Source organism: Taudactylus pleione, unplaced genomic scaffold (assembly GCF_031769625.1).
Source record: "Taudactylus pleione unplaced genomic scaffold, aTauple2 ptg000211l, whole genome shotgun sequence".
NCBI lineage: Eukaryota > Metazoa > Chordata > Amphibia > Anura > Myobatrachidae > Taudactylus > Taudactylus pleione.
In genome coordinates this window covers 3,013,935-3,027,533 of record NW_028284613.1, presented here as the reverse complement: position 1 = coordinate 3,027,533, position 13,599 = coordinate 3,013,935, and positions in this window count along the sequence as shown.

Here is a 13,599-nt window from a genome sequence, read left to right as displayed (position 1 = left end):
TAACCCCCAAAGTACACTCCAGTCCAAACAAAAAAAAAATATATTTTCTGTGTTTGTGAATTGTGTGTGCAGTAGCAGCACGTGCATCAACAAAGTAGTGCCAAGCGTGCGCCTGTGTCATAAGTTAAGGGCCAGCTGCCTTGACCGTTAAAGGGTGCTGTAACCAACAAAGTACACTACAAACCAAATAACAAAATATTTTTTCTGTGTTTGTGAATTGTGTGCGCAGTAGCTGCACGTGCATCAACAAAGTAGTGCCAAGCGTGCGCCTGTGTCATAAGTAAAGGGCCGGCTGACTTGACCGTTAAAGGGTGCTGTAACCCCCAAAGTACACTCCAGTCCAAACCAAAAAAAAAATATTTTCTGTGTTTGTGAATTGTGTGTGCAGTAGCCACACGTCCATCAACAAACTAGTGCCAAGAGTGCACCTGTGTCATAAGTAAAGGGCCGGCTGGCTTGACCGATAAAGGGTGCTGTAACCCCCAAAGTACACTCCAAACCAAATAACAAAATATTTTTTCAGTGTTTGTGAATTGCATGCGCATTAGCCACATGTGCATCAACAAAGTAGTGCCAAGCGTGTGCCTGTGTCATAAGTAAAGGGCTGGCTGGCTTGACCGTTAAAGGGTGCTGTAACACCCAAAGTACACTCCAAACCAAATAACAAAATATTTTTTCTGTGTTTGTGAATTGTGTGCGCAGTAGACGCACGTGCATCAACAAAGTAGAGCCAAGGCTGCGCCTGTGTCATAAGTAAAGGGCCGGCTGGCTTGACTGTTAAAGGGTGCTGTAACCCCCAAAGTACACTCCAGTCCAAACAAAAACAAAAAAATTTTTTTCTGTGTTTGTGAATTGTGTGCGCAGTTGCCGCACGTGCATCAACAAAGTAGTCCCAAGCGTGTGCATGTGTCATAAGTAAAGGCCTCTCTGGCTTGACCATTAAAGGGTGCTGCAACACCCAAAGTACACTGCAATCCAAACCAAAAAAAAAACTATTTTCTGTGTTTGTGAATTGTGTGCGCAGTAGCTGCACGTGCATCAACAAAGTAGAGCCAAGCGTGCGCCTGTGTCATAAGTAAAGGGCCGGCTGTCTTGACCATTAAAGGGTGCTGTAACCCCCAAAGTATATTCCAGTCCAAATAAAAAAAAATATATTTTCTGTGTTTGTGAATTGTGTGCGCTGTAGCTGCACGTGCATCAACAAAGTAGTGCCAAGCGTGCACCTGTGTCATAAGTAAATGGCCGGCTTGCTTGACCTTTAAAGGGTGCTGTAACCCCCAAAGTACACTCCAGTCCAAACCAAAAAAAAAATATTTTCTGTGTTTGTGAATTGTGTGCGCAGTAGCCGCACGTGCATCAACAAAGTAGTGCCAGGCGTGCGCCTGTGTCATAAGTAAAGGGCCGGCTGGCTTGAAAGTCAAAGGGTGCTATAACCCCCAAAGTACACTCCAGTCCAAACCAAAAAAAAATATATTTTCTGTGTTTGTGAATTGTGTGCGCAGTAGGCGCACGTGCATCAACAATTTAGTGCCAAGCGTGCGCCTGTGTCTTAAGTAAAGGGCCGGCTGGCTTGACCGTTAATGGGTGCTGTAACCCCCAAAGTACACTCCAAACCAAATAACAAAATATTTTTTCTGTGTTTGTGAATTGTGTGCGCAGTAGCCACACATGCATCAACAAAGTAGTGCCAAGCGTGCGCCTGTGTCATAAGTAAAGGGCCGGCTGGCTTGACTGTTAAAGGGTGCTGTACCCCCAAAGTACACTCCAGTCATAACCAAAAAAAAAATATTTTCTGTGTTTGTGAATTGTGTGCGCAGTAGCCGCACGTGCATCAACAAAGTAATGCCAAGCGTGCGCCTGTGTCATAAGTAAAGGGCTGGCTGGCTTGACCGATAAAGGGTGCTGTAACCACCAAAGTACACTCCAAACCAAATAACAAAATATTTTTTCAGTGTTTGTGAATTGCGTGCGCATTAGCCGCATGTGCATCAACAAAGTAGTGCCAAGCGTGTGCCTGTGTCATAAGTAAAGGGCTGGCTGGCTTGACTGTTAAAGGGTGCTATAACCCCCAAAGTACACTGCAATCCAAACCAAAAAAATATATATTTTCTGTGTTTGTGAATTGTGTGCGCAGTAGCGCGCACGTGCATCAACAAAGTAGTGCCAAACGTGCGTCTGTGTCATAAGTAAAGGGCCGGCTGTATTGACCGTTAAAGGGTGCTGTAACCCCCAAAGTACACTCCAGTCCAAACCAAAAAAATATATATTTTCTGTGTTTGTGAATTGTGTGCGCAGTAGCAGCACGTGCATCAACAAAGTAGTGCCAAGCGTGCGCCTGTGTCATAAGTAAAGGGCCAGCTGTCTTGACCGTTAATGTGTGCTGTAACCCCCAAAGTACACTCCAAACCAAATAACAAAATATTTTTTCTGTGTTTGTGAATTGTGTGCGCAGTAGCCGCACGTGCATCAACAAAGTAGTACCAAGCGTGCGCCTGTGTCATAAGTAAAGGGCCGGCTGTCTTGACCGTCAAAGGGTGCTGTAACCCCCAAAGTACACTCCAAACCAAATAACAAAATATTTTTTCTGTGTTTGTGAATTGTGTGCGCAGTAGCCGCACGTGCATCAACAAAGTAGAGCCAAGCGTGCGCCTGTGTCATAAGTAAAGGGCCGGCAGTCTTGACCGTTAAAGGGTGCTGTAACCCCCAAAGTACACTCCAGTCCAAACCAAAAAAATATATATTTTCTGTGTTTGTGAATTGTGTGCGCAGTAGCCGCACGTGCATCAACAAAGTAGTGCCAAGCGTGCGCCTGTGTCATAAGTAAAGGGCTGGCTGCCTTGACCGCTAAAGGGTGCTGTAACCCCCAAAGTACACTCCAAACCAAATAACAAAATATTTTTTCTGTGTTTGTGAATTGTGTGCGCAGTAGCTGCACGTGCATCAACAAAGTAGTGCCAAGCGTGCGCCTGTGTCATAAGTAAAGGGCAGGCTGGCTTGACCGTTAAAGGGTGCTGTAACCCCCAAAGTACACTCCAGTCCAAACCAAAAAAAAAATATTTTATGTGTTTGTGAATTGTGTGCGCAGTAGCCACACGTGCATCAACAAACTAGTGCCAAGCGTGCGCCTGTGTCATAAGTAAAGGGCTGGCTGGCTTGACTGTTAAAGGGTGCGGTAACCCCCAAAGTACACTCCAGTCCTAACCAAAAAAATATATTTTCTGTGTTTGTGAATTGTGTGTGCAGTAGCCGCACGTGCATCAGCAAAGTAGTGCCAAGCGTGCGACTGTGTCATAAGTAAAGGGCTGGCTGGCTTGACCGCTAAAGGGTGCTATAACCCCCAAAGTACACTCCAAACCAAATAACAAAATATTTTTTCTGTGTTTGTGAATTGTGTGCGCAGTGGACGCACGTGCATCAACAAAGTAGTGCCAAGCGTGCGCCTGTGTCATAAGTAAAGGGCCGGCTGGCTTGACCGTCAAAGGGTGCTTTAACCCCCAAAGTACACTCCAAACCAAATAACAAAATATTTTTTCTGTGTTTGTGAATTGTGTGCGCAGTAGCCACACGTGCATCAAAAAAGTAGTGCCAAGCGTGCGCCTGTGTCATAAGTAAAGGGCCGGCTATCTTGACCGTTAAAGGGTGCTGTAAGCCCCAAAGTACACTCCAGTTCAAACCAAAAAAATATATATTTTCTGTGTTTGTGAATTGTGTGCGCAGTAACCGCACGTGCATCAACAATGTAGTGCCAAGCGTGCGCCTGTGTCATAAGTAAAGGGCCAGCTGGCTTGACCGTTAAAGGGTGCTGTAACCCCCAAAGTACACTCCAAACCAAATAACAAAATATTTTTTCTGTGTTTGTGAATTGTGTGCGTAGTAGCAGCACGTGCATCAACAAAGTAGTGCCAAGCGTGCGCCTGTGTCATAAGTAAAGGGCAAGCTGGCTTGACCGTTAAAGGGTGCTGTAACCCCCAAAATACACTCCAGTCAAAACCAAAAAAAAAATATTTTCTGTGTTTGTGAATTGTGTGCGCAGTAGCCGCACGTGCTCCAAAAAACTAGTGCCAAGAGGGCGCCTGTGTCATAAGTAAAGGACCGGCTGGCTTGACCGTCAAAGGGTGCTGTAACCCCCAAAGTACACTCCAAACCAAATAACAAAATATTTATTCTGTGTTTGCGAATTGTGTGCGCAGTAGCCGCACGTGCATCAACAAAGTAGTGCCAAGCGTGCGCCTGTGTCATAAGTAAAGGGCCGGCTGGCTTGACCATTAAAGGGTGCGGTAACCCCCAAAGTACACTCCAGTCCTAACCAAAAAAAATATATTTTCTGTGTTTTTGAATTGTGTGCGCAGTAGTCGCACGTGCATCAACAAAGTAGTGCCAAGCGTGCGCCTGTGTCATAAGTAAAGGGCTGGCTGGCTTGACCGTTAAAGGGTGCTATAACCCCCAAAGTACACTCCAAACCAAATAACAAAATATATTTTCTGTGTTTGTGAATTGTGTGCGCAGTAGCCACACGTGCATCAACAAAGTAGTGCCAAGCGTGCGCCTGTGTCATAAATAAAGGGCCGGCTGGCTTGACCGTCAAAGGGTGCTGTAACCCCCAAAGTACACTCCAAACCAAATAACAAAATATTTTTTCTGTGTTTGTGAATTGTGTGCGCAGTAGCCGCACGTGCATCAACAAAGTAGTGCCAAGCGTGCGCCTGTATCATAAATAAAGGGCCGGCTATCTTGACCGTTAAAGGGTGCTGTAAGTCCCAAAGTACACTCCAGTTCAAACCAAAAAAATATATATTTTCTGTGTTTGTGAATTGTGTGCGCAGTAGCCGCACGTGCATCAACAAAGTAGTGCCAAGCGTGCGCCTGTGTCATAAGTAAAGGGCCAGCTGGCTTGACCATTAAAGGGTGCTGTAACCCCCAAAGTACACTCCAAACCAAATAACAAAATATTTTTTCTGTGTTTGTGAATTGTGTGAGCAGTAGCCGCACGTGCATCAACAAACTAGTGCCAAGAGGGCGCCTGTGTCATAAGTAAAGGGCCGGCTGGCTTGACCGTTAAAGGGTGCTGTAACCCCCAAAGTACACTACAAACCAAATAACAAAATATTTTTTCTGTGTTTGTGAATTGTGTGCGCAGTAGCTGCACGTGCATCAACAAAGTAGTGCCAAGCGTGCGCCTGTGTCATAAGTAAAGGGCCGGCTGACTTGACCGATAAAGGGTGCTGTAACCCCCAAAGTACACTCCAAACCAAATAACAAAATATTTTTTCAGTGTTTGTGAATTGCATGCGCATTAGCCGCACGTGCATCAACAAAGTAGTGCCAAACGTGCGCCTGTGTCATAAGTAAAGGGCCGGCTGTATTGACCGTTAAAGGGTGCTGTAACCCCCAAAGTACACTCCAGTCCAAACCAAAAAAATATATATTTTCTGTGTTTGTGAATTGTGTGCGCAGTAGCAGCACGTGCATCAACAAAGTAGTGCCAAGCGTGCGCCTGTGTCATAAGTAAAGGGCCAGCTGCCTTGACCGTTAATGGGTGCTGTAACCCCCAAAGTACACTCCAAACCAAATAACAAAATATTTTTTCTGTGTTTGTGAATTGTGTGCGCAGTAGCCGCACGTGCATCAACAAAGTAGTGCCAAACGTGCGCCTGTGTCATAAGTAAAGGGCCGGCTGGCTTGACCGTTAAAGTGTGCGGTAACCCCCAAAGTACACTCCAGTCCTAACCAAAAAAATATATTTTCTGTGTTTGTGAATTGTGTGTGCAGTAGCCGTACGTGCATCAGCAAAGTAGTGCCAAGCGTGCGCCTGTGTCATAAGTAAAGGGCCGGCTATCTTGACCGTTAAAGGGTGCTGTAAGCCCCAAAGTACACTCCAGTTCAAACCAAAAAAATATATATTTTCTGTGTTTGTGAATTGTGTGCGCAGTAACCGCACGTGCATCAACAATGTAGTGCCAAGCGTGCGCCTGTGTCATAAGTAAAGGGCCAGCTGGCTTGACCGTTAAAGGGTGCTGTAACCCCCAAAGTACACTCCAAACCAAATAACAAAATATTTTTTCTGTGTTTGTGAATTGTGTGCGTAGTAGCCGCACGTGCATCAACAAAGTAGTGCCAAGCGTGCGCCTGTGTCATAAGTAAAGGGCAAGCTGGCTTGACCGTTAAAGGGTGCTGTAACCCCCAAAATACACTCCAGTCCAAACCAAAAAAAAAATATTTTCTGTGTTTGTGAATTGTGTGCGCAGTAGCCGCACGTGCTCCAAAAAACTAGTGCCAAGAGGGCGCCTGTGTCATAAGTAAAGGACCGGCTGGCTTGACCGTCAAAGGGTGCTGTAACCCCCAAAGTACACTCCAAACCAAATAACAAAATATTTATTCTGTGTTTGCGAATTGTGTGCGCAGTAGCCGCACGTGCATCAACAAAGTAGTGCCAAGCGTGCGCCTGTGTCATAAGTAAAGGGCTGGCTGGCTTGACCATTAAAGGGTGCGGTAACCCCCAAAGTACACTCCAGTCCTAACCAAAAAAAATATATTTTCTGTGTTTTTGAATTGTGTGCGCAGTAGCCGCACGTGCATCAACAAAGTAGTGCCAAGCGTGCGCCTGTGTCATAAGTAAAGGGCTGGCTGGCTTGACCGTTAAAGGGTGCTATAACCCCCAAAGTACACTCCAAACCAAATAACAAAATATATTTTCTGTGTTTGTGAATTGTGTGCGCAGTAGCCACACGTGCATCAACAAAGTAGTGCCAAGCGTGCGCCTGTGTCATAAGTAAAGGGCTGGCTGGCTTGACCGTCAAAGGGTGCTGTAACCCCCAAAGTACACTCCAAACCAAATAACAAAATATTTTTTCTGTGTTTGTGAATTGTGTGCGCAGTAGCCGCACGTGCATCAACAAAGTAGTGCCAAGCGTGCGCCTGTATCATAAATAAAGGGCCGGCTATCTTGACCGTTAAAGGGTGCTGTAAGTCCCAAAGTACACTCCAGTTCAAACCAAAAAAATATATATTTTCTGTGTTTGTGAATTGTGTGCGCAGTAGCCGCACGTGCATCAACATAGTAGTGCCAAGCGTGCGCCTGTGTCATAAGTAAAGGGCCAGCTGGCTTGACCATTAAAGGGTGCTGTAACCCCCAAAGTACACTCCAAACCAAATAACAAAATATTTTTTCTGTGTTTGTGAATTGTGTGAGCAGTAGCCGCACGTGCATCAACAAACTAGTGCCAAGAGGGCGCCTGTGTCATAAGTAAAGGGCCGGCTGGCTTGACCGTTAAAGGGTGCTGTAACCCCCAAAGTACACTACAAACCAAATAACAAAATATTTTTTCTGTGTTTGTGAATTGTGTGCGCAGTAGCTGCACGTGCATCAACAAAGTAGTGCCAAGCGTGCGCCTGTGTCATAAGTAAAGGGTCGGCTGACTTGACCGATAAAGGGTGCTGTAACCCCCAAAGTACACTCCAAACCAAATAACAAAATATTTTTTCAGTGTTTGTGAATTGCATGCGCATTAGCCGCACGTGCATCAACAAAGTAGTGCCAAACGTGCACCTGTGTCATAAGTAAAGGGCCGGCTGTATTGACCGTTAAAGGGTGCTGTAACCCCCAAAGTACACTCCAGTCCAAACCAAAAAAATATATATTTTCTGTGTTTGTGAATTGTGTGCGCAGTAGCAGCACGTGCATCAACAAAGTAGTGCCAAGCGTGCGCCTGTGTCATAAGTAAAGGGCCGGCTGGCTTGACCGTCAAAGGGTGCTGTAACCCCCAAAGTACACGCCAAACCAAATAACAAAATATTTTTTCTGTGTTTGTGAATTGTGTGCGCAGTAGCCGCACGTGCATCAACAAAGTAGAGCCAAGCGTGCGCCTGTGTCATAAGTAAAGGGCCGGCTGGCTTGACCGTTAAAGGGTGCTGTAACCCCCAAAGTACACTCCAGTCCAAACCAAAAAAATATATATTTTCTGTGTTTGTGAATTGTGTGCGCAGTAGCCGCACTTGCATCAACAAAGTAGTGCCAAGCGTGCGCCTGTGTCATAAGTAAAGGGCCGGCTGGCTTGACCGTTAAAGGGTGCTGTAACCCCCAAAGTACACTACAAACCAAATAACAAAATATTTTTTCTGTGTTTGTGAATTGTGTGCGCAGTTGCTGCACGTGCATCAACAAAGTAGTGCCAAGCGTGCGTCTGTGTCATAAGTAAAGGGCCGGCTGACTTGACCGATAAAGGGTGATGTAACCCCCAAAGTACACTCCAAACCAAATAACAAAATATTTTTTCAGTGTTTGTGAATTGCATGCGCATTAGCCGCACGTGCATCAACAAAGTAGTGCCAAACGTGCGCCTGTGTCATAAGTAAAGGGCCGGCTGTATTGACCATTAAAGGGTGCTGTAACCCCCAAAGTACACTCCAGTCCAAACCAAAAAAAAATATATTTTCTGTGTTTGTGAATTGTGTGCGCAGTAGCAGCACGTGCATCAACAAAGTAGTGCCAAGCGTGCGCCTGTGTCATAAGTAAAGGGCCAGCTGCCTTGACCGTTAATGGGTGCTGTAACCCCCAAAGTACACTCCAAACCAAATAACAAAATATTTTTTCTGTGTTTGTGAATTGTGTGCGCAGTAGCCGCACGTGCATCAACAAAGTAGTGCCAAACGTGCGCCTGTGTCATAAGTAAAGGGCCGGCTGGCTTGACCGTTAAAGTGTGCGGTAACCCCCAAAGTACACTCCAGTCCTAACCAAAGAAATATATTTTCTGTGTTTGTGAATTGTGTGTGCAGTAGCCGCACGTGCATCAGCAAAGTAGTGCCAAGCGTGCGCCTGTGTCATAAGTAAAGGGCTGGCTGGCTTGACCGTTAAAGGGTGCTATAACCCCCAAAGTACACTCCAAACCAAATAACAAAATATTTTTTCTGTGTTTGTGAATTGTGTGCGCAGTGGACGCACGTGCATCAACAAAGTAGTGCCAAGCGTGCGCCTGTGTCATAAGTAAAGGGCCGGCTATCTTGACCGTTAAAGGGTGCTGTAAGCCCCAAAGTACACTCCAGTTCAAACCAAAAAAATATATATTTTCTGTGTTTGTGAATTGTGTGCGCAGTAACCGCACGTGCATCAACAATGTAGTGCCAAGCGTGCGCCTGTGTCATAAGTAAAGGGCCAGCTGGCTTGACCGTTAAAGGGTGCTGTAACCCCCAAAGTACACTCCAAACCAAATAACAAAATATTTTTTCTGTGTTTGTGAATTGTGTGCGTAGTAGCCGCACGTGCATCAACAAAGTAGTGCCAAGCGTGCGCCTGTGTCATAAGTAAAGGGCAAGCTGGCTTGACCATTAAAGGGTGCTGTAACCCCCAAAATACACTCCAGTCCAAACCAAAAAAAAAATATTTTCTGTGTTTGTGAATTGTGTGCGCAGTAGCCGCACGTGCTCCAAAAAACTAGTGCCAAGAGGGCGCCTGTGTCATAAGTAAAGGACCGGCTGGCTTGACCGTCAAAGGGTGCTGTAACCCCCAAAGTACACTCCAAACCAAATAACAAAATATTTATTCTGTGTTTGCGAATTGTGTGCGCAGTAGCCGCACGTGCATCAACAAAGTAGTGCCAAGCGTGCGCCTGTGTCATAAGTAAAGGGCCGGCTGGCTTGACCATTAAAGGGTGCGGTAACCCCCAAAGTACACTCCAGTCCTAACCAAAAAAAATATATTTTCTGTGTTTTTGAATTGTGTGCGCAGTAGCCGCACGTGCATCAACAAAGTAGTGCCAAGCGTGCGCCTGTGTCATAAGTAAAGGGCTGGCTGGCTTGACCGTTAAAGGGTGCTATAACCCCCAAAGTACACTCCAAACCAAATAACAAAATATATTTTCTGTGTTTGTGAATTGTGTGCGCAGTAGCCACACGTGCATCAACAAAGTAGTGCCAAGCGTGCGCCTGTGTCATAAGTAAAGGGCTGGCTGGCTTGACCGTCAAAGGGTGCTGTAACCCCCAAAGTACACTCCAAACCAAATAACAAAATATTTTTTCTGTGTTTGTGAATTGTGTGCGCAGTAGCCGCACGTGCATCAACAAAGTAGTGCCAAGCGTGCGCCTGTATCATAAATAAAGGGCCGGCTATCTTGACCGTTAAAGGGTGCTGTAAGTCCCAAAGTACACTCCAGTTCAAACCAAAAAAATATATATTTTCTGTGTTTGTGAATTGTGTGCGCAGTAGCCGCACGTGCATCAACAAAGTAGTGCCAAGCGTGCGCCTGTGTCATAAGTAAAGGGCCAGCTGGCTTGACCGTTAAAGGGTGCTGTAACCCCCAAAGTACACTACAAACCAAATAACAAAATATTTTTTCTGTGTTTGTGAATTGTGTGCGCAGTAGCTGCACGTGCATCAACAAAGTAGTGCCAAGCGTGCGCCTGTGTCATAAGTAAAGGGTCGGCTGACTTGACCGATAAAGGGTGCTGTAACCCCCAAAGTACACTCCAAACCAAATAACAAAATATTTTTTCAGTGTTTGTGAATTGCATGCGCATTAGCCGCACGTGCATCAACAAAGTAGTGCCAAACGTGCGCCTGTGTCATAAGTAAAGGGCCGGCTGTATTGACCGTTAAAGGGTGCTGTAACCCCCAAAGTACACTCCAGTCCAAACCAAAAAAATATATATTTTCTGTGTTTGTGAATTGTGTGCGCAGTAGCAGCACGTGCATCAACAAAGTAGTGCCAAGCGTGCGCCTGTGTCATAAGTAAAGGGCCGGCTGGCTTGACCGTCAAAGGGTGCTGTAACCCCCAAAGTACACGCCAAACCAAATAACAAAATATTTTTTCTGTGTTTGTGAATTGTGTGCGCAGTAGCCGCACGTGCATCAACAAAGTAGAGCCAAGCGTGCGCCTGTGTCATAAGTAAAGGGCCGGCTGGCTTGACCGTTAAAGGGTGCTGTAACCCCCAAAGTACACTCCAGTCCAAACCAAAAAAATATATATTTTCTGTGTTTGTGAATTGTGTGCGCAGTAGCCGCACTTGCATCAACAAAGTAGTGCCAAGCGTGCGCCTGTGTCATAAGTAAAGGGCCGGCTGGCTTGACCGTTAAAGGGTGCTGTAACCCCCAAAGTACACTACAAACCAAATAACAAAATATTTTTTCTGTGTTTGTGAATTGTGTGCGCAGTTGCTGCACGTGCATCAACAAAGTAGTGCCAAGCGTGCGTCTGTGTCATAAGTAAAGGGCCGGCTGACTTGACCGATAAAGGGTGATGTAACCCCCAAAGTACACTCCAAACCAAATAACAAAATATTTTTTCAGTGTTTGTGAATTGCATGCGCATTAGCCGCACGTGCATCAACAAAGTAGTGCCAAACGTGCGCCTGTGTCATAAGTAAAGGGCCGGCTGTATTGACCATTAAAGGGTGCTGTAACCCCCAAAGTACACTCCAGTCCAAACCAAAAAAAAATATATTTTCTGTGTTTGTGAATTGTGTGCGCAGTAGCAGCACGTGCATCAACAAAGTAGTGCCAAGCGTGCGCCTGTGTCATAAGTAAAGGGCCAGCTGCCTTGACCGTTAATGGGTGCTGTAACCCCCAAAGTACACTCCAAACCAAATAACAAAATATTTTTTCTGTGTTTGTGAATTGTGTGCGCAGTAGCCGCACGTGCATCAACAAAGTAGTGCCAAACGTGCGCCTGTGTCATAAGTAAAGGGCCGGCTGGCTTGACCGTTAAAGTGTGCGGTAACCCCCAAAGTACACTCCAGTCCTAACCAAAAAAATATATTTTCTGTGTTTGTGAATTGTGTGTGCAGTAGCCGCACGTGCATCAGCAAAGTAGTGCCAAGCGTGCGCCTGTGTCATAAGTAAAGGGCTGGCTGGCTTGACCGTTAAAGGGTGCTATAACCCCCAAAGTACACTCCAAACCAAATAACAAAATATTTTTTCTGTGTTTGTGAATTGTGTGCGCAGTGGACGCACGTGCATCAACAAAGTAGTGCCAAGCGTGCGCCTGTGTCATAAGTAAAGGGCCGGCTATCTTGACCGTTAAAGGGTGCTGTAAGCCCCAAAGTACACTCCAGTTCAAACCAAAAAAATATATATTTTCTGTGTTTGTGAATTGTGTGCGCAGTAACCGCACGTGCATCAACAATGTAGTGCCAAGCGTGCGCCTGTGTCATAAGTAAAGGGCAAGCTGGCTTGACCATTAAAGGGTGCTGTAACCCCCAAAATACACTCCAGTCCAAACCAAAAAAAAAATATTTTCTGTGTTTGTGAATTGTGTGCGCAGTAGCCGCACGTGCTCCAAAAAACTAGTGCCAAGAGGGCGCCTGTGTCATAAGTAAAGGACCGGCTGGCTTGACCGTCAAAGGGTGCTGTAACCCCCAAAGTACACTCCAAACCAAATAACAAAATATTTATTCTGTGTTTGCGAATTGTGTGCGCAGTAGCCGCACGTGCATCAACAAAGTAGTGACAAGCGTGCGCCTGTGTCATAAGTAAAGGGCCGGCTGGCTTGACCATTAAAGGGTGCGGTAACCCCCAAAGTACACTCCAGTCCTAACCAAAAAAAATATATTTTCTGTGTTTTTGAATTGTGTGCGCAGTAGCCGCACGTGCATCAACAAAGTAGTGCCAAGCGTGCGCCTGTGTCATAAGTAAAGGGCTGGCTGGCTTGACCGTTAAAGGGTGCTATAACCCCCAAAGTACACTCCAAACCAAATAACAAAATATATTTTCTGTGTTTGTGAATTGTGTGCGCAGTAGCCACACGTGCATCAACAAAGTAGTGCCAAGCGTGCGCCTGTGTCATAAGTAAAGGGCTGGCTGGCTTGACCGTCAAAGGGTGCTGTAACCCCCAAAGTACACTCCAAACCAAATAACAAAATATTTTTTCTGTGTTTGTGAATTGTGTGCGCAGTAGCCGCACGTGCATCAACAAAGTAGTGCCAAGCGTGCGCCTGTATCATAAATAAAGGGCCGGCTATCTTGACCGTTAAAGGGTGCTGTAAGTCCCAAAGTACACTCCAGTTCAAACCAAAAAAATATATATTTTCTGTGTTTGTGAATTGTGTGCGCAGTAGCCGCACGTGCATCAACAAAGTAGTGCCAAGCGTGCGCCTGTGTCATAAGTAAAGGGCCAGCTGGCTTGACCATTAAAGGGTGCTGTAACCCCCAAAGTACACTCCAAACCAAATAACAAAATATTTTTTCTGTGTTTGTGAATTGTGTGAGCAGTAGCCGCACGTGCATCAACAAACTAGTGCCAAGAGGGCGCCTGTGTCATAAGTAAAGGGCCGGCTGGCTTGACCGTTAAAGGGTGCTGTAACCCCCAAAGTACACTACAAACCAAATAACAAAATATTTTTTCTGTGTTTGTGAATTGTGTGCGCAGTAGCTGCACGTGCATCAACAAAGTAGTGCCAAGCGTGCGCCTGTGTCATAAGTAAAGGGTCGGCTGACTTGACCGATAAAGGGTGCTGTAACCCCCAAAGTACACTCCAAACCAAATAACAAAATATTTTTTCAGTGTTTGTGAATTGCATGCGCATTAGCCGCACGTGCATCAACAAAGTAGTGCCAAACGTGCGCCTGTGTCATAAGTAAAGGGCCGGCTGTATTGACCGTTAAAGGGTGCT